The 25,463-nt window shown below is 45.8% G+C and overlaps 1 protein-coding gene across 2 annotated transcripts in view; it reads right to left on the reverse strand.

The window, feature by feature from the left end:
- ATRIP (ATR interacting protein) overlaps positions 1–11,685 on the reverse strand; it is a 310,304-nt gene extending 298,619 nt beyond the window's left edge. Inside the window, exon 1 of one of the 2 annotated variants that reach the window (XM_086938928.1) lies at positions 11,535–11,685. The gene's annotated coding sequence lies outside the window, so the exon portion shown is untranslated. The remainder of the gene's footprint in view (positions 1–11,534) is intronic. The other variant, XM_086938927.1, reaches the window with a different exon arrangement.
- Positions 11,686–25,463: the final 13,778 nt, after the last annotated feature.

Here is a 25,463-nt window from a genome sequence, read left to right on the forward strand (position 1 = left end):
TATAGCTCTGCTGCAGGAAACGCATTTAACTAGGCATTAGGAGCGCAGCATTGCTAGCAAGTGGGCAGGATATAGGCTTGCCTCCTCCTATTCATCTTATGCCAGGGGTGTGGTGATTTTGATCCAACGAGGCATTGCATTTGCACTAATCCGGACACATGTAGGTGTGCAATGGTGCAGGGCAAATTGGGAGGCTCCCTGGTGTCAATAGTCAGTATGTACGGGCCAATTGTAGATGACCCGGAGTGCTTTTTACGAATGTATGCCAAATTGAGCGAATGGCTGGAAGCAGACATGATGTGGGGAGGTGATCTGAATACCTATCTGAACCCTGATCTAGATAAATCTAATCCATTATCACATCGAACTCCCAAAGTGTCTCAGTGTGTACGGAGTGCTATGTTGGAATTTGGATTGATGGGTGAATAGAGAGTTTGCAATGCCTTGGTGAAAGTGGGAACACATGCAACACCGCTACACAATAGCTGGTCCCGATTGGTCTACTGGCTTCTAGGTGGATAAGCGATTGAATGGGTATTGGAGGTTACTAACTTGCAGTGCACCCGATCAGATCACAATGCAGTACAATTAGATATCAGAATTCCGACTGCCATACATCAGCCTTTCATGTGGCACCTGCGTTCGGAGGCATTGCTTGACCCAGTATATGAGGCTGCGGTGCGAGATGTCATAGAGCAATACTTTGTAATCAACAATGGATCCGTCGATAGCGCCTCCACTTTATGGGAGGCCTTTAAAAAGTGACAATCCGGGTATTGTGCATTGGTACCGCGGCGGGCATATTGAAGGATCTCAGGGCACAGCTTGCTAAAGTCGAGGCTACACTTCTGGAACTAGAACATAGCTACACAGCTTCCCCATCGACCGACACCCTAGCCCGCATACATGAGCTCGTCTTGGAATATGACACCCTGGCTGAGTCTGAGATACGGTATATATCGCGCAGGCATACAGCACGTAGGTATAGAGAAGGGGGAGACCAGGTCATACTTTAGCAAACACAATCAGGGACCGTATGGAACAACCTCGTATCGACAAGATCACAGATTCGCATGGGATAGACCATTATCATCCCCTCGCTATCACCGAACAATTTCGCAATTTTTATGCTAATCTCTATACATCTAGAGGGGAGGCAGCAACGGCTGAGATGGGGAGCTAATTAGAAGATGTGCCGTGCGACTGGCTGTCTGATACGCACAGGGAATATTTTAGCTTGCCGATTGATGCAGAGGATATTAAATCTGCAATTCTGGCTCTACCCAATGGGAAGGCGCCAGGGCCAAATGGCCTCACGGTCTAATTTTATAAAACATACACAGACCTGATTATTCCTTACCTGCTGGAGGGGTACGCAGAGGCACACACATAGGCACACGACTCGGGGGTACTGCCGCCGTCGCTTCGACAAGCGCGGTTTATAACAATGCTTAAAAAATCCAAACCCCCTGATAGGTGCGACTCTTATAGACCACCATCGTTGATCAATATAGATGCCAAAATTCTTGCCAAAATTCTAGCCATTAAATTACAACCTCTAATGCCGTGCCTGGTATTGCCGGATCAGTCGGGTTTTATACCTAACAGATCTACATTGCACAATTTGTGGACCATATTTTCAATGCTTCATATATTAGAGCCGAGCATGTCTGCTGCGGCAGTCATGCTGGACACGGCTAAGGCTTTTGACTCGATCGAGTCAAAATATATGTTTTTTTTATCCTCCAGCGTATGGGATTCCCATCAATATTTATACAATGGGTCATGTTATTATATGCGGAGCCATCGGCTCGGGTGCGGGTCGGTGGTCTGACGTCAGACCCATTCAAAATTAAGCGGGGCACTCGACAGGGCTGCCCCCTGTCTCCGCTGCTTTTTGCGCTTGCGTTGGAGCGGCTGGCGTGCGTTATCAGACAGAAGCTTAGAGAAACAGCTCTAAATTTTAACTAGCGCACAGTTGCCATCTCGCTCTATGCGGACGACATGGTGCTCTTTGTCCGTGAGCCCTCATGCTATCTGGCTCAGCTGTTACGGGAATATGTCCGATTCGGCCGCTTGTCGGGACTGGTTGTAAATTGGGAAAAATCTACTGTCATCCCTCTAACTGAGTAAACCACTCAACCTGATGTGTACTTCTCGTTGGTATGGTCTGCAGACCCAGTTAAATACCTTGCAGTCTGGATCTATTGAGACCCGGAGGTTGTTTTATGTGAAAATGATGGTCGGGCCGACACCAAGTTGGATCAACAGGTGGATCTATGGGTAACTTTGCCACTCTCCTTGGCAGACCGTATTGCCCTAATAAAGATGGTGGTCTTACCGCGTTTTTTGTATTTATTTACGAACATCCCAATTGTGTTATCGAAAGGGATTTTTAACACCCTCCGCGGACCCTGCTTCGATTGGTTTGGGGAGGCAAACATGCCATGATTATGATAAAGGGGGGTTCGGGGCACCGGACTTTTATATCTATTATCTCAGTGCGCAGGCACAGTATGTATATTATTGGACAAGACAGCGCGCTTTTACTCCGCATGTCGCGGTGGAGGAGGTTGGACGCCTCCCTAGTTCCGTTGCACAGTATGATCAACACACAAGACACGTGGAATCCCGAAAACGGAAATCAATGCGGTAGACACAATGATTGCTGCCTGGCAGGAGATTGGCGCATAAGCTGCCCATATACGCACCAGCTATGCACACACAACACCACGCTGCACTGTCAGTGACCCACGAGGCGCCTTCGATGCGGCTTCTTAAAGAGGCGGCTCTTCAGCTGATGCAAGATCTGTACCCAGAAGGGTCGTTCCACACACCTGACACTTTGCAATACATAAGTAATCCTTTGCTGTTGTTTAGGCTTGCGATGCATAGACTCAGACATGCGGTTAGAGTGCACTAGGACACCTACCCTCTTGAGCCTCCTACACTACTTTCCTTACAGTTAGTACTCACTGCTCCCAATAATAAGAAAATGGTCTCCAGGCTATATAGATTAATAAAGGAAGAGTGTATAAGTCAGCCCGACAGAAGCTGAGAGAGATGAAATGCATGTCTGCCTTCCCAGATATTGGAGAAAGATTCGAAATATGTATGTGGGTTGACAGGTATACTGGTCATGAATGGAAACTTATGTATAATACATTTTAAATATATACACCAGGTGTATTATACAACGGCGCAGTTACACTGTTATGGGCTGCGAGAATCTAGCTGCTGTGTACGTTGTGGTCAGTGTGATGCTGACTTTTTGCATCTCGCTTGGGGATGTCGGAAGGTGGCCAAGTATTGGACACTTGTGGCGAAGAAAATCGGGGAAATGTCGGGACTGGAGCTGCAGTGTACCCCACTTGTCTGTCTACTGTGTTGTGTTCTGCATGCAAGGGGAGCGGGCGGTAGATTTGTACGTCTGGCTCTGCTCATGGCTAAACGCAGAGTGGCTATCACCTGGGGCGGGAAGCGCACACCGAAAGTAGATCACTGGATCAAGGATCTTGTATACTGCAAAGGAAATATGGAGACTTACGCCAAAGGGTATCTGGGAGCCTGTGAGACAATTCCTCCAGAAGAGGGCAGCTGAGGCAGAGCTGGGTGACCTGAGCTAGTTGGTAGTGGGTAGGGCGGCGGGCGGCTCGAGGGCGCAATCCGAGTGCAATTGTAGGAGGATGCTCTAGTATTCCAGCACGACTGTTATCGCTCTGGCATGTTATGGGTTTTTTTTGTCATTATTATAATTTGTTGTTTATGTATTTTTGAGAAGGATTTCGTTTATTATCATTTTCGCATAATGACGATGTGGGACATGGATATTTTTTGATGTGTATGTATTTTGTTTCTTTTTGAAAAATAAAAAAATTATTTAAATGATTTTAACACAAGCTATTTAAATGTTGTGTTATAAAACAACTGACTTCCAAACACACCTGCGAGCAGGTACTTGGTATAGGCATACCTGCAACTCAGACATGCACACATTGGTTTCTTGCAAGAAACCCATCTAACCCAGATTGAACCAGCCCGCCTTCGCAGACAATGGTAAGTATATAGTACAAATTACTCATCCCAGGAACGTGCGGGCAATGATATGGATTAAGGCAAGTGTCCCAGACACAGCAGAAGAAGTGGTCACAGACCCTGAAGGGAGATATGTCTTTGTGAGAGGCAAACTAAAACAGACAGGAGATGCGAATGGGCACCATATATGCGCCAAATGTGGACCTAGCCGCGTTTCCTAGAAAACTAACAGGGGTACTTGCCAAATGGAGTGGACATCCCTGGTTGTTGGGAGGGGACTTCTATGCTGTACTAAACATAGAACTAGACAGATCGTACCCGCCCCTAACGCAAACAACAGCAACCTCCAATGCGCAGGCCCTTTTCGGAATGGCTTGCAAATTGGGCACTGAGAGACATCTGGCACACCCTTAACCCCACACTACGCGTCTACTCATTTCACTCTCCTGTACACTACCTGCATGTTAGGTTGGATCGCTTTGTAGGGTCAGCCGCTCTTCTCCCACTTCTCAAACAAACAGAATACTTAGGTTGCGCTCACTCCAACCACAACCCCCAACTATTACAGCTCACATATGATACAAGACGCCCCCCCCCCCCGATCCCTACATGGAGCCTGCAGCTAACAGCGCTAGAAGATCCAGCATTCCGCGCCTCGCCAGGAACAGCAATACTCGAGCACTTGAGCACTTCGAGATTAATGACCATTCCACTAATGAATTGGATGCCTTCAAAGTAACCCTGAGAGGGCATTACCTAGGAGCTACCCGGAGTATAAGCAAACAACTAAACACAGCGCTCAGCCGGGTTGAAAGGCAGATATTGCACCTAGAGACTAAGCAGGCAGAACGGAATGGAAGGAAACTAATTAAACTAAGGGCAGAACATGCTGACCTATTAGAGCAGCTCCGTTGCCACAACTATGCAGCTCACTCAACGCGCACACAGGCTACGGCAGATCACGTCAGCAAAATGCTAGCATAGCTAATACGTCAGGAGCAGGCACGCCACCAGATAGCTGCCTTAAGAACTGACGCAGGCTGGCTGTACGCACACAACACGAGATACATGAGGCACTGACGAATCACTACACTGCACTATACCAATCTAGGAGAACGCAGAAATGTCACCGTATCGCCCCGACCTTAGCACCGTTACACCTACCAGAGGCCACATCGGAACAGAGGGAACACATGAATGAGCCTATCACGACTGAGGAAATACACAGCACAATAATGGCACTGGGAAGCGGCAAAATCCCGGGCCCAGATGGATTCCCTGCAGAATTCTACAAGGTCTATAATACTGCACTTACTCCTTATCCTCATGAGTTATAGAAGACCGCCATCCATGAACGTCGTCTCCCTCCTTCAATCAATGAAGCCAATTTGGTATCTTTACTCACACCTAATAATGACCCCACTGATCTAGGCTCGTATAGGCCACTGGCACCTCTCAATGTCGATTACAAAGTGCTACCAAAACTACTGGCAGACTGGCTTATACGAGCGTGCCCCCACTCTGGTTCACCCAGACCAGAACCGGTGTGTACCCTCAAGAAGCACATCTCTAAATCTCAAGCGATTCTTCAGTATCGCCACCTATTTAACCACCCAATGGCCAAGAGCGGGCTACCTCGTATTGGACCACGAAAAAGCATTTGACTCCTAACGGTGGGGGTTCCTATTTGCTGCGTTGGACAAATACAAACTAGGAGACTCTCTCCTAGGTATGGTTACACTACTAGACAGCGCTCCCACTGTGAGAGTCAAAACAGACTCCTACGTCAAACCCGCTGAACATCAGGAGAGGGATGAGACAGGGATGTTACCTTTCCCCACTACTGTTCTCGCTGGCGATTGAGCAACTAGCGGAGGCAATACGCTCCGAGGTAAACAACGGCATCCTACTGGGAGACAGCCAGCATACAATTTCATTGTACACTGATGACCTCTTGGTATACATAAGAGAGATACATCACAATCCGCAAAACCTGGCGCTGATTTTAGACAACTTTGCTTCTATATCAGGGCTGGGCGTCAACGCCTCTAAATCCTGCCTATATCCCTTCAGCGGACAATGCGAGGACACCAGCTACGTACTCAACGGGACGAGAGTCTAATGGTGCGCTGACACATTCCGATACCTCAGACTCTGTATATATTAGAACCCAGTGGACTTACAGGATGGTAACCTAGGCAGGGTCCTGACTGCAATCCAATCACAATCTGCATTCGGGAAAAACCTCCCCACTGTCAGTGCCAGGGAAAGTAGCTTTACCAAAGTTGGTGATACTGCCCTGACTATTATATTATTTCACTAATCTCCTGCACTACATCCCACCATCCTTTTTCTGCCCCCTGGAAAAGCTAATGAAAGATTTCATATGGGGTAACTCAAGGCACCGGGTGGCAATACATCAACTTTACTTGTCTGTAGATCAGGGAGGCTTAGCAGTCCCACACTTAGAGCAGTCCTATCTAGCGGCTCAGCTACAATTGATATCCAGGTGGCTGGCAGAACTCCACAACAGAGACACAGCAACAATGCAGCCACCCCCTACCACAGAACTAACCGCACTATTACACACCTGCTCAAAAACCAAGCCGCCACTCACTGCTACTGACAGTAGCACACAGATGCTACCACAGAGCACTCTACTTCACCTGCAAATTAACTCCATAAGCACCAATCTTCCCACTGGAGGGCACGCCCGAAGGCACTAAAATCACCATGGCAACAGAGCTAAAAGGGTGGGGTGCAAGACACAGGAGACTTATTCTGAGAAGGCGCATTAATTCCATACACAACACTGGTGGCAGAGGCAGACTTGCCCCCCGGCGGGTTCTTACTCCATCGCTCCCGGATGGCGGCACTCACCGCTAAATGGGGAGACTTAACAACCGAGCCAACGACACACCCAACAATACAATATCTACAGCTAATGGGACAGTGGGGACACCTCACTAAATGGTTGGCTGCTGTATGGTATCTAAGTGATGCAGCAAACTTATCGCCCCTCCTCTAGCACTGGGAAACAGATATGGGCCGTCAGCTCACAGACCCGGAGTGTACCTCAGTACTGGTGAGTCCGACCCAAGTCCCTAGGAACACATGCCTGTGCCTAATCTAATTTTACATTACACACAGGGCATATCTCATGCCCACAAAAATTAATCAATATTTTAAACGCGCGGACTCGATATGCCCCAGATATGCACGTGAAAAAGCAGACCCACTACAGATGGTATGGGAATGCCCCATCCTTGCTGGATATTGGTCAGCAGTGGCGGACACACTGACGCAATGCACTAGCCGCACCCTTCCATTCGAGTGGCATACTTATGCTTTACACTTATACCGTAGGAACCACAATGATGGAGTCACCTCCAGGTTTCTTGACCATGGAATGGCAATGGCGAAACGATTGATAACCAAACTTTGGAAGCACCCTGACTTCCGAAAATAGGAAAGCGGAAAAACTCTATGCTTACCTGAGCTAGGGCGGAAAGCATTGCACTCCGTTGTGATGACACATTAGGACTCCGAAAGGTCCCAGTCGCCACTATCTGGGCAACAATCCTGGCTGCTCTAATCCCCGCAAAGTGCCGATACCCTGCCCCAGACCACAGAGGAGGCAGAGCCTCAACCCGCACAGGCCATTGCAGGAGAATAGTCAGGAAAATCACACCCATACTTGCGTCCCATAACACAATAGCAATCACCACTGAAGCGCAAACCGCACACACCAACACTGGGGAAGGGAGGTCCGTGGTGCACAGGAGCCAGCATCATGTTTCATACCTATTCCCTATAATGTATTTTTTTGTCCCTGTTCAGTTACAGCCCGCCTCCACAGTTCAACAGCACACTAGTTCAGACAAACAATCGTCGAAGAAAGCGGATCCCCATGGCAAGCGCAACTGGCAGTAGCCAATCAATTGCTGGAAATAGAGGTGCAAAACCTGGCCAACACGAACATCTCAACTGCAGTATGGAAAAGAGCAGTAAACCGACAGGTAAAGCAAATATCATTTGCAAGAGACATCGCTAGTCTGCATCATCACCCAAATCTCTCCTCACTGGATACCTCTTATAAATTAGGTAAAGCACAGCCCTACTTTGAACAAGCTCTTTCCGTTCAAACTCGAAAAAAGATAACTTACATGAGGCTCCTGGCACTACCTATAGTGGAGTTCAACCCAAGCTGGGCCCGCCCGGACAAATTAGTAGCATGCAGACTCTGTGACTACCACCAGGAATCCTGGTATCACTTGTTCTGTTGCTGCCCAAAGTTAGCCAGAGAGAGACAACGTTTGGTCATTCTAATTTGCAGAGCTCAGGGCCGCAACCGATGCTGCGAAATTTCGGACTTGTGTTTTACGTCTACAGCAAGTCAAACAGTAGCACGGCTGGGGAAATTTACAGACCTAATTCGTGCGGGACTGTCCGCAAACGCAGAGCTGCAAAAAGGAAACTGTAGGTCCGGACGGAGGAGAGAGGCGGACACACATCCAATTTAAAAACATTTAATGTACTTTGTTTTTAAACTGCATAGTCAGAACATGACACTTTATGAAGGTTTTACGTTTAATTGACTGGAGGAAAAAGCCCAGGGAATACAACTTATGTTTCTTTTTTAGATAACTATTTTTATACACTTAGTATATTGTAATGATTTTAAATAATTGAACAATAAAAGCTTTTTCACTTTCACTAGTTCAGACATAAGTAGTAAAATTGACATGCTCAGCAAGTCCCATCAACAGCGGACGGCTGGCATCATGACACACGCTCACAACCTCCTGTGAAATAAAAAATAATGGACAAAGCGCGTCGAAGATACATAAAGCTGTTAACATAGACGCAAAATGAAAATGAATCACAGTACAAGAGATACTATGTTTGATAAGACGTATAGTAATGCGTATGTAACCAGTCAACATGCAATGTAATGTTTAATCGGTTATACAAACCAAATATGCTTGTTAAACTGCACACAAAAAAAAAAACACAGCAACAACTGACATCCAACAACCTTTCATTTCATACTTACTGTGCTCCAGCAGGACGGTTAACTTTACAAAAGTATCTAACTTTACAGTCAGCGAAAGAAAACATCAATCTCTCCAGTATAAAATAAGCAGCCGTTTGTAAGAAGACATAAACTGACATTTGACCTCTGTCTGAACGCAAAGCAAACATGATACAGTAAAAACAAGACATAAAGGCATCTTTATTGCTCATTCACTTTCTGAATTAACAGAACACCTGTTATTTGTCAGCTCCAGCTCGGTCTCCAGAACGGGCAAGTGGGTCCTAAAATAGCTTACCGCGATAAAATCTTTCACGCAAGGGCAAGCGGGCGAATACATTTTTTGGGGAGGAATAACTGAACGCTCTGAAATGCGTTACAAACTGACCTGAACAATATCTCTATGTTAACTCAATTTTTAAACTCCTCCTCTCTCAGCTCGCCTTCTCTATCTGTTCCCTCCTTTCTCTTAACTTTGCCAATCATATCTGCCTCTCTCATTCTGTTCCCTCTACCTTTTTTCTTTTTTAGGTCTCGCCACTCAACCACGCAACGCCACTCTAACACGCAACGCCACTCTAACACGCAACGCCACTCTAACACGCAACGCAAATCACACATGCAACGCCACTCAACCACGCAACGCCACTCACACATGCAACGCCACTCACACATGCAACGCCACTCACACATGCAACGCCACTCACACATGCAACGCCACTCACACACGCAACGCCACTCACACACGCAACGCCACTCACACACGCAACGCCACTCACACACGCAACGCCACTCACCCACGCAACGCCACTCGCACATGCAACGCCACTCGCACATGCAACGCCACTCGCACATGCAACGCCACTCGCACACGCACGCAACACACACATGCAACGCCACTCACACATGACACGGAACTCACACATGCAACAACAATAACAAATGCTACGCCACTCACACACGCAACGCCACTCACGCAGGCAACGCCACACACAGGCAACGCCACTCACACACGCAACGCCAATCACACATGCAACGCCAATCACACATGCAACGCCAATTACACACGCAACGCTACTCACACACGCTACACCACTCACGTTCCCAATAGGTATCGCAGTAGGAAAGTTGGAGCCATTACTATTGCAAATAACAATGCCTTTTATTTTTTTATCATTTTTAAAAGATAAAGGGCTTTGTCATTTACAAAACCAATAGCTCCAACTTTCCTAATGCGAGACCTATTGGCAACGCCAGTGCTTGTTCTATTTTCTTATTTCTCTCTGCCATCCTCAGCATCTTTCTTATTTCTTTTATACTTCTTTCTCTGTCTCATCATCCTGTGATCCTCTTTTCTTTCTTAATCAATCTGTTTTTGTTTTCCTCTCATCTGGCTAACACTTGCTTGCTTTCCTCTTCTCTCATTGTTCACTCTCACAGTTCCAAATGTCTGTTTTCACCCACACTATATTTCCGTCTATTCCTTATGATCATAATTCACACACAACAGTGGTATATACTTCCCATATGGTAATCCATGTAAGTAAAGCAGTCCCTCTTTACATGTTTTACTTCATATAACCTACCCTAATACCATATGCGTTTCCCCATGTGATTGGTATACTGCGCATACTACTTACTAAATCACCTCTAGGAGGCTTGGTGATTTCAGGTTGTGGTGGGTTTTCATGTTGGGAAAAGAATGAAAGCTCTGGAGTAGTAGTCTTAAGTCAGTGAGCGTTTTTGATTGTGCCTGTCAGTGGGTCACTAAATTGTTTCCACTACATGATCATCCAATCCGTAGCCTCATTGCAGAGCACACAGCAATTGTGACACTTATGCCAAAGCCTAATTGCAAATACCAATTTTGGTGAAAGCATGTGTTGGAGGTACACAACTGTCGAAATACTATCAGCACCAAATTAAAAAAAAATCTGCATTTACAGGGGAGGAAATTGGATTTGTGAGAGAGAAAGTATGGTGAAGGGACGAGACAAGTATATGCAAAAAGAATGAAAAGACAATGGGAGGATTTGGGAAGAGTTTTAAAGAAAATGGCGCAAGTGGCTAACTGCGAGAAACCTGAAGTGGTGTGAAGGGTCGAACAGGAGTGACTTAAGACACTACAAAGGCCACTATCCTTTCCACAGATCTAGTAACAAAATTCACAGAAGGGCACTCAGAAACCGGTCAGCGCTTAAATTTATATGCGAGAAACTGGGGTACACTTGACAGTAGAAAGGCACTTTAACCAGATAGAAACCATAGAAATGTCACGTTTTACTATACAAAAAATACAACGATTGGCGTTGGTTATATTTCTTTTAACGCTCCTACAGCCTTCACTCAATCCAATTCACTACCACAATACACCAATCTTACCCCATTATAGCATGTTAATTAACAAATTATTGCAGCGTGCAACATAATAAATATACTCGACTCAGCCACCTCAAGAACTTACCTCCAAACGGAGGATCTTAAAAATCCTGTCACTCAGATTTTGCTAGCGACTCCACTTCACTTCCAGAATTGAAAACATTGAAAGCCAATCGGAAACTTTGTATGTCCCGGAGTGCATGGCGGCAACCGAAGGCAGCAGCCAGCCGTGGCTCATTCTCGGCATAAAGCCTACAATTGGTTACTGAAAGAAAGGGACACACCCCGGAAATGGTGGCTCGAAATAATTTTGAAACACACCCCCCTATTCACCCGGAAGCAAACGCCCCAGAATGTTCTGAACTATTTCCGGAATCGTACATCTGGCGTTGTATGGATAGGGAAAAAAACAGCAGAGCAGGAGCAGCAACGCTCTTGCTGCCAGGATACTGCTCTGTAATGCTGCTAACAGAAGGGGTATTACTTATATCCCATAGCTTTATTTTTTATTTAATGCCGTTTTACATAGCTCTAATTTTACCCAAAGGTGTCAAAGCGCTTTACAATAAAACCAAGTAAGTTTCATAAGGAGATTTGACGCTAACAAGTTACATATAAATCAGGATTGTTAAAAAAAATCAAGGTAGCAAAATGAGGTTAATACAGGTATAGATATATACATATATTTACAAAGTTGAGCTCAAGAATGCTAAGCGGCCGTGAGATCATGAAATGGCTTGAATTATTCCTGGAAGTGTCGTTGGAAGAGAAAAGTATTAAGATCTGCTTTTGAAAGTCCGGGTAGAGGCCGTGGTTCGTAGGATTGGAGCAAGCGAGTTCCAAAATCTAGTCGCATTGCCTGAGAAGGATTGAGCCATAAATCCCTTTTGAAAGTAGGAGGCTCGAGCAGTAAGTTTTCAGTATTGCTTGAAAGTCTTGAGCCACCTTAGATTTCGAGTTTATTCGCCAGATAGCGAGGGGTGGAAGTGTACAAGGCTTTGTTCGTGATAATTGGCAGTCTTGTAAATTGACCTAGCTTTCAAGAGAAACAAGCATTTGTAATGCAATAGGTCTCTCATTTACGCAAGTTTGAGCTATTGGCATTGTAAATGACAATGCCTTTTATTTATGTTTTAGTTTTTAAACCATAAATGAAAGGTATTGTGATTTACAATGCCAATAGCTTAAACTATCGCAAATGAGAGACCTATTGCATTGCAATTGCGTGTTCTTTTATTCTAGCAGAACAATTCAGTTCAGTTCAAAAGCTTTTATTCGATTTGTACATACAAATCATACAAGCAAAAATACATAATTGAAATATTAAAATCACCATATAATCTTTCCTAAAAAGAGAAAAAAAGCTAAAGTGCAGCAAGTGGAAAGTGATCATGCCTCTATAGATCAACATGTTCTTATAAAATACAGGACGTTCTTACATGGACTAACTGGGGATCAGTAGGGATTACTCACTAGGCCTTTCCTGGGAACTGTATATTAAAATTGTTAAATAATCATTCAATACTGTGGGTCACTGCATAAATACCTTAATTACAGAAATTGATATAAAATTCAAAAAGAACTGAAAACATATATATACAGACAGGAATGTTAACAGTAATTTCATCATATATAAACCCTGGCAGCTGTATAGCATAAGTACAGACAGGTCAGTAAACAACATTATAGTACAATACTTTTCCTGGCAGCTGTACATTTTAAAATAAAAGTAGCCAAGAAGAAACAAATCTCCTCGTTCACTAGCGAAGATAAAAATATCAATGCTGTTTGTGTGGTACAAATGTTGTATTTGATAAAAATTGGTTTAAGGTATTTTAGCCTGAAAAACTGATAAAATTGACAAAAAAGTAAAAAATGGCAACTACTCTGACGAGAGGTGCCATCACACGGACATGGTGTGTTTGAACTAGTTTTTGTGTTTGGAAAAGCAACCAAGTGGTGTACAATACCCAATCTGACCCGTGTTAAAACATACTGGTGGGAAGGGCGGGTCACAAATACAAGATAGGATTGTAGTCCAGAAGCTAAATTTAATTCTTTGTAAAATTTCATAGTAGCAAGATTTCCAACGGCTTTGTCTCGCTCAGCCTTACGAAAATTAAGGAACGTTATCTTAATTTCTTTTTTTGAAATGGAGACAACCTTTTCCGGCTCACGGAACACATTAATGTTAAACAAAAGTAGATACCAATGATGGATGTATCTTAACCATAATACCCGTGAGGAATGATCCAAACCTATACAGTCAAGGATAATATCCTGAGTGAATCGAGTCTCTGGCTTAGCCCAAATAGAACGCCACAATAAAAGTGGCCGAACTGCTGCTAAGTCAGAGATGTACTCGATCCCAACCTCTTCATGGATCAACTGGATGGAGGCGGAGGGGGGAACACATAACAGCCTCCTTAAGAACTTGTTTTCCTCCTTCTGCAGGAGAATACCCTCACAGTGACCCCACACCCCTGCCCCATACAGAGCAGAGGAAACACAACATACATTGTATATGTTCGTCATATCATAGATACTTCGTGAGCCAAGTTTAGAGGCAAAACGAAAAATGCTACTAGTGGACCGTAACATTTTTGTTTTTACGGCATCAAATTCAGCATTCCAGGACCCACCGTTATTATATGTTATTCCCAAATAACAAAAGGATTTAACAGAGGTCAGCTTTTCCTTATCTAGGAAGAAAGTATGCTTTACCTGCTTAGCTGCCTGACCACATGACATTACATATGTCTTAGTTTTATTCACACGAAGCCGCCTAGCTTGAATGAACTGCGTGAAATTATCAATTAGGCGCTGTAGGCCCAACTGTGTTCGAGATAAAAGAACAGCGTCATCCGCATAAAGTAACAGTGGAACAGGTTTACCACCAATCAGGGGGGCATCTGCTAAGATGTCGGTCAGGGATCGATCAACACCATTAATAAAAAGGGAAAATAAAAGCGGGGCTAAAACACAACCCTGACGTATGCCCCGAGACACTCTAAAGAACGGGGTACATTCGCCAAGGGTGCCATAGCGGACTTTACATGAAAGTTTTTCGTACAGTCTAGCTAAAAAATACACTATTTCCCTTGGTGCCCCTGCGTCAAGCAGAACCTCCCAAAGAATGTGATGGTTAACCAAATCGAAAGCGCTGCTCAAATCAGCAAAACATAAAAAGAGGTTGCTACTTTTGGCCACAGTATATTTACTGATTAAAAGGTCCAGATTTACGCATTGGTCCAGTGTACCCAGGCCTTTGCGAAAACCGTATTGGACTCTAGTTAAGATGTTAAAATCAGTTGCCCAGTCTTCTAGCCTCCTCAGCAAGATCCTACTCATCACCTTTACAGAGGCATCCAGTAACGAAATTGGACGATAATTAGAGGCCTCTGACTTATCGCCTTTCTTATGTAAAGGAATGATGATCGATTGACCCCAAGTAGAAGGGAATTCATTTTCAGCCGCACAATTAAAAATCCTCATCAAAATGGGAGCCCATAACGCTGTTTCATCTTTATATAAATCCAGCGGGACCCCATCGGGGCCAGGTGCCTTGCCTCCTTTACTTAAAGAAATTGCTTCCTGGCATTCTTCTAATGTTATAGCCATCGAAAGGGGCAACCATGGGTTTATATCTGGTGATGGTAACTCAGAAGTTGGCCCTTCAGGGTTAAATATTTTGGAAAAATGATTAACCCAGTCGCTACATGCCACATATGAGGTCAGTTCTGGAACATTTTCTTTATTGAGAAACGGACTATTAATCGTTTCCCAATAGAGTTTACTGTTTTTGGTCTCAGCGGCCTCCCTCAGCTTGTCCCACGCCTCAGACTGTAATACCCTTTTCCTTTTATTAATAGCTGTTTTATAACTAGCCCTGAGGTGTTGTATAACAGTCTTAACACGTGGTTTGGTGCCTAACGCATTCTTTAAGTTGCGGAGGGCGACTATACATGTCTTATCAAACCACCCCTGCTTTTGACCACTGTTGGCTGACGGGGTCTTGGTAAAAATACCCTCAATAATACTGTTCATAGATACAAAACATTCTATTAAACAGCCAGAATCACTGTCATCATCCAAACAATAACTAATTTGATTCTTGCATTGGGTAACGACCTCCTTCTGCTTGACTTTAGAATTTAAACCAGTCCATTTAACCCTAAGGCCCTTTGGTCTAGTAGGCACTATATCGGTTGTACATTTGCCACCTGGAACTAATGAGGTGCCATGCCCCAAGAGGGTAACACGTAGGCTATTATGGTCACTGAGACTTTCTTCATTCACATATAAATCAGTGTAGTCTCCACTGCTAGACAGCAAAATATGATCAATGAATGAACCTGCATCTCTGCCCGTAAATGTAGGGCATGTTATTGCCCGATTGTTAACATTGCAGTTTAACAGGGTCATGTCTAGCATGACTAGCATATTATTTAAAGTGGAACCATAACTGCAGTGTTGGAAGTGGGGAGAATCCTCCCTCCCCCCCTGGTCTCTCCAATGGCTATTTAATGCTGCATCGAAGCCACAGATATTCCCGTTAGATAGATGGCAGGGCTGCAAGTTAAAATCACCAGCCCAAACCACCTCAGCCTTTCTTTTCGAGATATCTAGAGCTTTAATGATTTCCTTTTCTAGAGGCAGTAGAATATCCCCCCTAGTGGCATCAAAAATGTTGTTATAGAAGTTAACAATAACTAAATCAATGTTCTTCCTACATTCCACCCTTATAACTTGGCTGTGTGTCCCCACGGTCGTACTATATTTGACCGTACAGTCACACAGTTTGGTTGACACTAGCAATAAAAGGCCCCCCTTAGCCCTACCCGAGCTAGATTTAGTTGCTCTGAGACAGAAAGATGCATACCCTTCGATATTAATAGGGTCTGGACACCAAGTTTCCTGTAATAAAATTAGATCAAATCCCTCACCCAAAAAGCTGGTCCAAAAGGGTGTACCTAATTTGCTGGTAAGACCAGCAATGTTCCAAGAAATAAGAGAGATTCCTGCTGGTTTACCAATATTACCAGCAACAGGTAACTCCTGCTGGTTTACTGGTGGTGATAAAGCAGGACCCTCTTCCCGAAAGATGGTAACCGGACTTAGGCTGGGGCTAGCAGTAGTTGTACATATATCCAAGCTACCCCGATTGCCTATATACTGGGGAAGTCTTAATGATGGCAATACAGTAGATTCGTGGGGTACGACTGGGGGCATGACAGAGGAAGAAGAAGAACACTCCAGCTCAAGATTAGGGTTGTTTAGATCCAATGCTTCTGGTGGGCTGAGTCAGTCTACCTCATCCAGCACGGCATATCTATTTGGGTGGGCGAATTGTGAGGACATGGGGTCTTGGGAGTGGGGCGGGTCCTGCCATGTTTGTTGCCAAGGATAATTGTCTAATTGTGGTGGCTGAAAAGATTGCGGCCATTGGTAAGCAGACTGAGGTAAAAGTGGCGGAAAATGAAAAGGGTGTTGCCAGTGGGCTTTAGCTTGATGCATAGGAAAAGGTGAGGCATTTGGTAGCTGCTGCTGTAAATTAACATGATGTGGAAAGAAAGGGGGCGGATAAGGTGGTTGCAGCCAAGATTTGGCGGGTTGCTGTGGAAAGTACCCAGGTCCACTGTTACTTTGAAAAGTGGGACAGGGAGGGTTAGGTCGTGCGGGCTTTGATAAAAAATAAGACAAGGGAAGTGGGTTAATTTGGGTCGCAGGACCACTATTGGGTGCATTACATACGTAGCTTGCTGCCCCTACATCCCTAAAATTCACAGTTATTACGTCCCCTACTATTGTTTTCTTGCTTCTGCCCACCCAGTCCCCTCTACGCACGGTAAGGATTTCACCGTTCATGTTATTAGGTAGGGGTTTATGTAGATGGAGCCATTGAGCACATTTATTCCTAAGCTCGGTAAACGTTTCTTTTACTCCCTCCTTCAATGGGGGAACCGCCGTCAACACAACTACAAAAGGGGAAACCTCTGGTGGTAAATTTATGGACCTAAAACGTGTCTGCTTTGGCTTAGGCCCTTCTGGTTTGTTTATAATGGGAGGTGCAGAGGTTGGATTGGGTTTCCCTGCTACTTCTTTAGCTTGGATAGTGGAGGTGGCAGTATTAGCAACAACAGGGTGTTGATTCGCCTGAACAGGAGTATTCTCCTTTGAAATCAGTACAGTTATTGGTTGAACAGAGGTGTTCCCTGTTTGCGACGTAGGGGGTATAACTGGATTCCCAGGGGCTGCAGTACCTTGAACCTTATTTGATACGCCTTTAGGGGGCTGAATGCTCATTGAACATTCAGGGGCTGATTCTATGGTCCCTTGTAGCTGAACCAGCCCTTGTCCCTGCTTTTTTTGTGGCCATTTGGAGTGTATTAAAGAAGTAAGCCTATCCACTTTAGAAATTAAAGGCTTAATTTGTGCTGCTAAAGTGGCTTCAAGGTCTAGTTTTAAGTCTATTACCATGTTTTGCACCCAGCACGGAATACCTGATGTCATTTGTGGAGTGGGGGAGATCAAATTGTGATTCCTAACTGGGGCTTTTACTTTACTTTTGCCCTTCAATGTGGCCTTGGGAGGGTTGGGAGCCCTTCCCCGGGGAAAAATGCTATTTACCGGGGCTTCCCTGTGGTCGTTCCCTCGGTGATGACATCATCTAAGCCTCCACCATCTGAGGGGCTGTGTTCTTTACCTTTGGTAAATCCTGATAGCCTAGGCACTTTGGCTTGCAAAGTGAAATCTGGGTCCCCTGAGGATCCACTTTGCCCCGAAGTGTTCAAGGACCTGGCGGTACATGACATCTCTCCGCTTTGTTCCTTGGTCAATGCGTCTTTGACTTCTGGCGTCGTTCCACTTAAGTGGAAGCGAGCCATGGTTCGACCGATCCTGAAGAAACCTAGCCTGGATGGAAGCAAGCCGGAGAGCTATCGGCCTATTTCACTCTTGCCGTGGCCGGCCAAGGTGATGGAGGCACACGTAAATGCCGCGCTCTCAGAACATCTCTGTCGAGCTGACATACTCGACGCTACGCAGAATGGGTTTAGGGCAGGTCACAGCACGGAGACGGCTCTGCTGTATATGGTGGAGCACCTCCGCTCCGTGCTTGACGCGGGACAAACGGCAGCGCTGGTGCTATTAGATCTAAGCGCTGCCTTTGACACCGTCTCGCACCCTATCCTTCTGCAGCGTTTAGAGGATGCTGGTGTTTCCGGCATAGCACTCGACTGGTTCCGGTCGTTCTTATCAAACCGGGCCTTTAGCGTGACCGTCCCACCCTTTCAGTCTAAATTCCACCCGTTGAACCTGGGCGTCCCCCAAGGCTCCTCGCTGAGTCCTACGCTGTTCAACCTGTACGTAAGGCCGCTAGCTGAGGTTGTCAAACTATGGGGTATGACCATGGTATCATATGCCGATGACACCCAGCTAGCGGTCACGATCAGCGGGGATGCGGAGGTCGACGCTCCTAGGTTTCAACAAGGACTGAGGGCGGTCGCTAGGTGGATGACGCTTAATTGTCTCCAGCTAAACGCTAATAAGACCGAGGTGATGGTATTTGGTAGGCGACCGGAACTGTGGGGAGAGAGATGGTGGCCGGAGGAGTTGGGTTCCGCTCCCATCCCAGTCGCCGAGCTTAAAAACCTCGGGGTCTGGTTGGACCCTTCCCTTACGTTTGCATGCCACACTAAACGCACGGCTGCTTGCTGCTTCGGCATCTTGCGTGGGCTCCGTCCGGTGCTAAAGTTCTTTGATGCCCCCACCCGGCAACTCATGATCCAAGCTACCGTCATATCTAGATTGGATTATGCTAGCTCTTTGTTGGCCGGACTGAATGTAGCTGAGATAGGGCGCCTGCAGCGGATCCAGAATGCTGCTGCGAGAGCGGTGGTGGGTCTTCCTAGATTCTGTCCCACCTCCAGCACCATTCGAGCATTGCACTGGCTCCCTGTGGCGCAGCGGATTCAGTTTAAGGTCCTCTGCGTCGCCCATAAGATCTTGAAGGGGTCCCCTGCAATGATCCTCACGACACTCATGGCCAATTACATTCCGGCACGACCCTTAAGATCGTCAGATCTCGATTTGGCTGTGGTCCCGCGCTTTAAGCGAAGCAGGGCCGGTGGTCGCTCATTCCGAGTGCGGGCCGCTGCTCTGTGGAACTCCTTGCCCCCGGCAATTCGCGCCATGAGCGATGTGCTCTCTTTTCGTCGCGCCTTAAAAACATTTTTATTTCCTTAGTTTGTGTGTTCTGTGCTGTTTTATTTAGTTGTGTTGTGTAGCTGCCTTGTCTGGCGCCAAGACGCTCCTTAGCTGGAGCATTTGCGCGCCTAATAAAAACCACATAACATAACATAACATAACATAACAGAAGCTGTTTCCACATCCTTATACCCACTCAGACTCGGCTCCGCTTTGTCAGGTGACTGACAGATTTCAAGATCTGGTGTAACCTCCAGGTCTTCAAAAGACGGGTCCGAGTCTGATGGGGCAACCGATAGATCGACAGTATTCGGTACAGTCGGAACACTATTAGTAGGCATGGTTATGGGTAAGGAACAGTTATTCAAAGTCTGCAAAGCAGGAGATTTAACCTTTGCCAAAGGGCCCAAGGATGAGCGCCTAGCGTTTGCGAGGTCCATAGAGACTCTTTTTTCCAATAAAACAATACTTTGGTCAATAGTCTCATGTACGCGTGAGATAAAGAGGTCAATAGGACCAGTCACCTGAGCTACCGCCGTAGCTTTTTTCGCGCAACTCCGAGTTCTGTTGCGTATGGTCGACATCTTGGATGTTGTGGTTATCAGGGGTGAAGACACAAGAGTTCTGGGCCAGGGCCGTCCTCTGCCGTCCTTGAACGGCCTTAAACGGCCCGCTCTTTGCCCGGCCCGCTCTTTGCCCGGTCTTCGCCCCGGTAGTCGCCCCGCGCGCGTCCCGCGTGCGCGTTGCTACAGCAGAATATATGGAAGGGACAGGTGAAGGGGCGGGAAGAGGACCAGCTGCGGCCGATCAGCGCCGCACTGCCTGCTGGTCCTCGCAGTCCCGCCTCACGTCCTCTGAAGCAGATGCCGGCTCAACAAAGCCGCGTTGGTGCTCCTAAGCACTAGGGGGTTGGTCCAGCAACACAAGACTGCAAATTGACCTGGCCTGCGAGCGGCACCCGCGGAGCGGGGGCCGCGAGGCGTAGGTCTCAGCAACAGGGAAATGGAAATGAAGGATCTGCACTCGCTGCACAACAGCTGACAAAGAGAGTCCCAGGCAGCTCACTCGGCACGTTGGTTTTGACCGGTGGAGGGGCGGGAAGAGGACCAGCTGCGGCCGATCAGCGCCGCACTGCCTGCTGGTCCTCGCAGTCCCGCCTCACGTCCTCTGAAGCAGATGCCGGCTCAACAAAGCCGCGTTGGTGCTCCTAAGCACTAGGGGGTTGGTCCAGCAACACAAGACTGCAAATTGACCTGGCCTGCGAGCGGCACCCGCGGAGCGGGGGCCGCGAGGCGTAGGTCTCAGCAACAGGGAAATGGAAATGAAGGATCTGCACTCGCTGCACAACAGCTGACAAAGAGAGTCCCAGGCAGCTCACTCGGCACGTTGGTTTTGACCGGTGGAGGGGCGGGAAGAGGACCAGCTGCGGCCGATCAGCGCCGCACTGCCTGCTGGTCCTCGCAGTCCCGCCTCACGTCCTCTGAAGCAGATGCCGGCTCAACAAAGCCGCGTTGGTGCTCCTAAGCACTAGGGGGTTGGTCCAGCAACACAAGACTGCAAATTGACCTGGCCTGCGAGGCGTAGGTCTCAGCAACAGGGAAATGGAAATGAAGGATCTGCACTCGCTGCACAACAGCTGACAAAGAGAGTCCCAGAACAATTCATTTTCTGGGAGTAGAATTCAACATAAAATCTGGGGAAAATTCTATGGGAAGAATTTCTGCTCTTTTCTCCATAAATGTCCACTATTCCAGAAGAATCCGTTTGTTTGAGAATTACAAAATCGTTGTTAGCATCTGTGGCATTCTGAGTTTCCTCGTTTTTTATGATAGTCTCTTCTGGAGAGTCCTTGAATTGTGGCTGAAGTGGCCGGTGTGGAACAGGGATTGTCCTCACTCATGAGAGGAAAGCTCCTTGCAGTGGCGTTTAACAGAGCAAATGCAATGTGCAACGGCCACTTTCCCCTTTCCAAACGTCTGAACCAGAATCCACCATCCCAATGTGTCCATGCAAAGGAGGGCGAGCTCATTTGAGGGCAAATGGAGCGAGAGAGAGAATGGATGCACGTAAAGCAGGGCTCGACAAATCCACTCGCCCGCTCGCATTTGCGAGGGAGAATGGATGAGGGCGAGCTATTTTTAGCTCCTACTCGCCCTTTCTGGCGAGTAGGAAACAAACTAACTTTTTTCCTCTGCCTTTGAAAACGGAGCAAAAGTGACAAGATAACAAGATTTAAAGGCATTTTTATTGCTCACAAAGGAACTAAGCAATAAAGATGCCTTTAAATCTTGTTAACTTGTCACTTTTGCTCTGTTTTCAAAGACAGAGGTCAAGTAGGTTGCAGTTGGGTCGAGGGGATTTTCCAAGTTACTAGACCTGCAGGACTAGTACAATTTTTCAGATTTGTCGAGCCCTGACGTAAAGAAAGAGATTAAGGGTGAAGATGGTTTAAACATATTGCCCGGACTGCTTTTGGTAAGGAGGGAGGGCTAAAATTCGTTTTTTAATATAAGGGCACACAATTGACGGTTTCATCGACATCAAGAATAGAGACATGGTAATGAAAGATATACACATTATCATATAAGTTGACTCCTGCTAAAGACGTTAACACTATTGCTCACATTTTTTCGCACCCCTTACTGGAAAGGAACCTTCTTAGAATCCGACCTTGATGGCACAACGCCCTAGCAATACACTTTGAAAACACCAACGTGTGTACTTTACTGGCAACAAAACGCTCTCCAGAATGTACACTCAAATTCAGATTTAAAACTTCGCTCCGCTTTTTGAAGCCACATAGGTATCCCAGCAGCACAGACTTACTGTGATATAAACGGGGAACATCATTTACAACAAAGTCCTTTCCACGCATGACGTTATCAACGATCCACTTACCCCGCAAACGTCTCTTCAACGCGGGTGCCTTCCACGACCGTTTTTAGCACGCAAGTGGTATTCCTTTTGGTCGTCCTGCTTGTAAGTTCTGCGTGGCCTTGGGGGGTTGGGGGGGGTCTCCCCCCCCCATAAAAAAATAAAAAATAAAACGAGAAGGCTACATACATTAAAAAAACGCACTACAGTGTCATTTAAAAGTAAAAGAAAAGAGCCGCACCAAAGACGTGGCGTGTACGTCATAATTGTAGTCCTTTTTTCGTTTTGGTAGACGTGTTTTGACGCATATTTCCATGGTGGATGGAAGTAAGAGCTGCTGAACGTAACGTTTTTTAAATGCGATGTTAGAACTTGCGTTCTAAAAAGCTGCGTGGTAAAGCCACTTGCGAAGTAAAATTCGGCTGGTAATGCCATGCGGAGTATTTGTATTCGTGGTAAAGTCATATATTCGATATAAACTTGAAGGTAGAGCTGACTGAATAATGTATGCGCGTACTGGAAAGCACGAACCAGTAATTGCCTAAGGCGATAAGTGAAGTAGTGTGGCTCACTGGTTAGAGGCGGCAGACCCGAGAGCAGAGGACGGCCCAGGACCAGGGTTCGATTCCCGGCACGGCAGGTTTCTGGACCAGGGTCAGCGGACTCGATAATTCTCTCGCCTCGGTGCCCACTCTGATCAGCGATTACACTCGGCAACTCTGGGCATTAGCTTGCCTCATCTTCACTAACGGCCCCACCAGACCGCCGGGGATATGGTCTCACCCTGGAGATACCCATTAAGGGACCATCTCTCAGGGAAGCCAGGAAGGGTTTCGCAGCGGTCGAAGCGCCTTGGGACCCTCCGGGTAAGTAGTGCGCTATATAAATGCCTATACATTTACATACAGTTACATTTACTCTAATTCGCACAAGGAACAGGGAAAGTGCTTTAAGTGAGTTGGATCCGTGCATCAAGTGGAAAACAAGCATTTACAATGCAATGGTCTCTGCATTATTAAAGGTAGAGCTATTGGTATTGTTTATTATTTTTTAAGTTTTTTTCTAATTTATAAATAAATAGCATTGTCTTTTTAATTTGCAATAGCTTAATCGTTAAATAAATGGCATTGTCATTTACAATGCTAATAGCTTAATCTTTTGCATATGCATGACCTATTGAATTTACACATACATATCCACATACACATACAGAGCCACCTAGATAGAGTTGTTCACATTCACCTACATACACAGAGGCACTTACACAGAGCCACCCTCACACAGACATTGGCACTTACTCATAGAGTCACCTACAGAAAAAAGCTATTTACACAGTTACATACCTACACAGAGGCACACATTCACACACACAGTCACACACAGAGCCACACACATAGACAGAGCTACACACACAGAGACACACACACACACACAAGACTTCTACGGATTGGTTACCAGGTCTATCATTTTTTTTTATAGAAAGTATGACACATGCTTATACCTTCTTGCAAGACAACTCGCACTCTATGCAATTGGGTAAAACGTGTAGCGCCAGTCACGTACCCTCGTTAGGTACCCTCGTTTTAAGTTTGGGTTGCTCCTTTTTCCAGTCACATAGTTATGAATTCCACATGATGAGAGGTAAAGTATAGCATTTTTAGTAAAACGTCAGCGTGTTACTAACTTTGAGGTGGAGAAACGTTTAGGGTTTATTTGCTTAATGGACACTAAGCCCACCAACAAACGGGTCCATGATTAGCCCCAACCCTATGTTCAACACAAGTTCTTGTCAATGCATTTTTGCTATTACCTTCACAACTCCCAAGCACTGCACTGTATAATGTATTTGAAGTTCCTTTTCATACTTTAATGTTAGCTGTTGAAGCTCAAATATAATGTTTATATATTGCTTTATGACTGCAAGTTTGTTCTGTTTTGTCTATGGATGATTATTTTCACAAAATATACATTCATGTATATAGGGAATGGCTCAGAGGGAACTACTGTTAACTATACTTTGTATGCCTAAGCTTAAAATTTAATACAACTAGTGGACCAAAGAAGATGAAAGAAAACCAATCCGAAAAAGTCTGCTCATTAGTCAAACACCAGCAGAAATATATACCAGTTGCTCTGCTATTACGGACAAGCTGTGAGGGGAAGGGAGCAATATGGAATGCACAGGGTGGGGGATGTGAGAAGAGAAGCAGCACTCGAGAGCAAGAAAACATACACACCAACAGAGTGCTCCAAGAAAAATAAATCCCTAATGGCAGCGGCAGGAAAAAAACAAGTCATCCAAACAAACATTGTAAAAAACCGATGCTCTGGATAGGGACAAACACAAGCAGAGGAACGAAAGCCACTGAATAAAAATCAAGAAAGTGAGATTGACAAGTCAATCCATGCTAAACAACTGAGCTGACCCAAAGCACACTTTGGGTACTGACATTGTACAAAATAAGTCTTCGACAACAGACAGCTACAAACTACACCTAAAAATCCTGCAGCAGATTTTTGCCACTGCTCATTAACTGAGGATAGTGCCACCTAATTAAATGCCATCTGTCATGGATACTCCAGAATAGTCTCCTGACTCTCACACCGACAACCAAAAGCCCATACTCCTAACATACAATGCAGAAAACTAATGCCAAATACATAGCTCTATACAATGAAAGAGGGATATGGATGTCAGCAACGTCAATTCCCCAGAATAATACACTTCATGGCACATGAGAAGAGCTAGTATACACAACAGAACAAGGAGTAGAGTGGTCAGGCAGCGGAGAAGTAGGCAGGTATATATGGCATTGTAGCTCAGAATCATTTGTAGGCACTGATTTTCCCAGCATGTTGAACCAACACCGGTTCCCAGGTAACAAGAGCAGTAGCACTGGCCATCTTGTAAAAAAGTGATACTGCTGGAAAG

The sequence above is a fragment of the Lissotriton vulgaris genome, chromosome 9, assembly GCF_964263255.1.
Source record: "Lissotriton vulgaris chromosome 9, aLisVul1.2, whole genome shotgun sequence".
NCBI lineage: Eukaryota > Metazoa > Chordata > Amphibia > Caudata > Salamandridae > Lissotriton > Lissotriton vulgaris.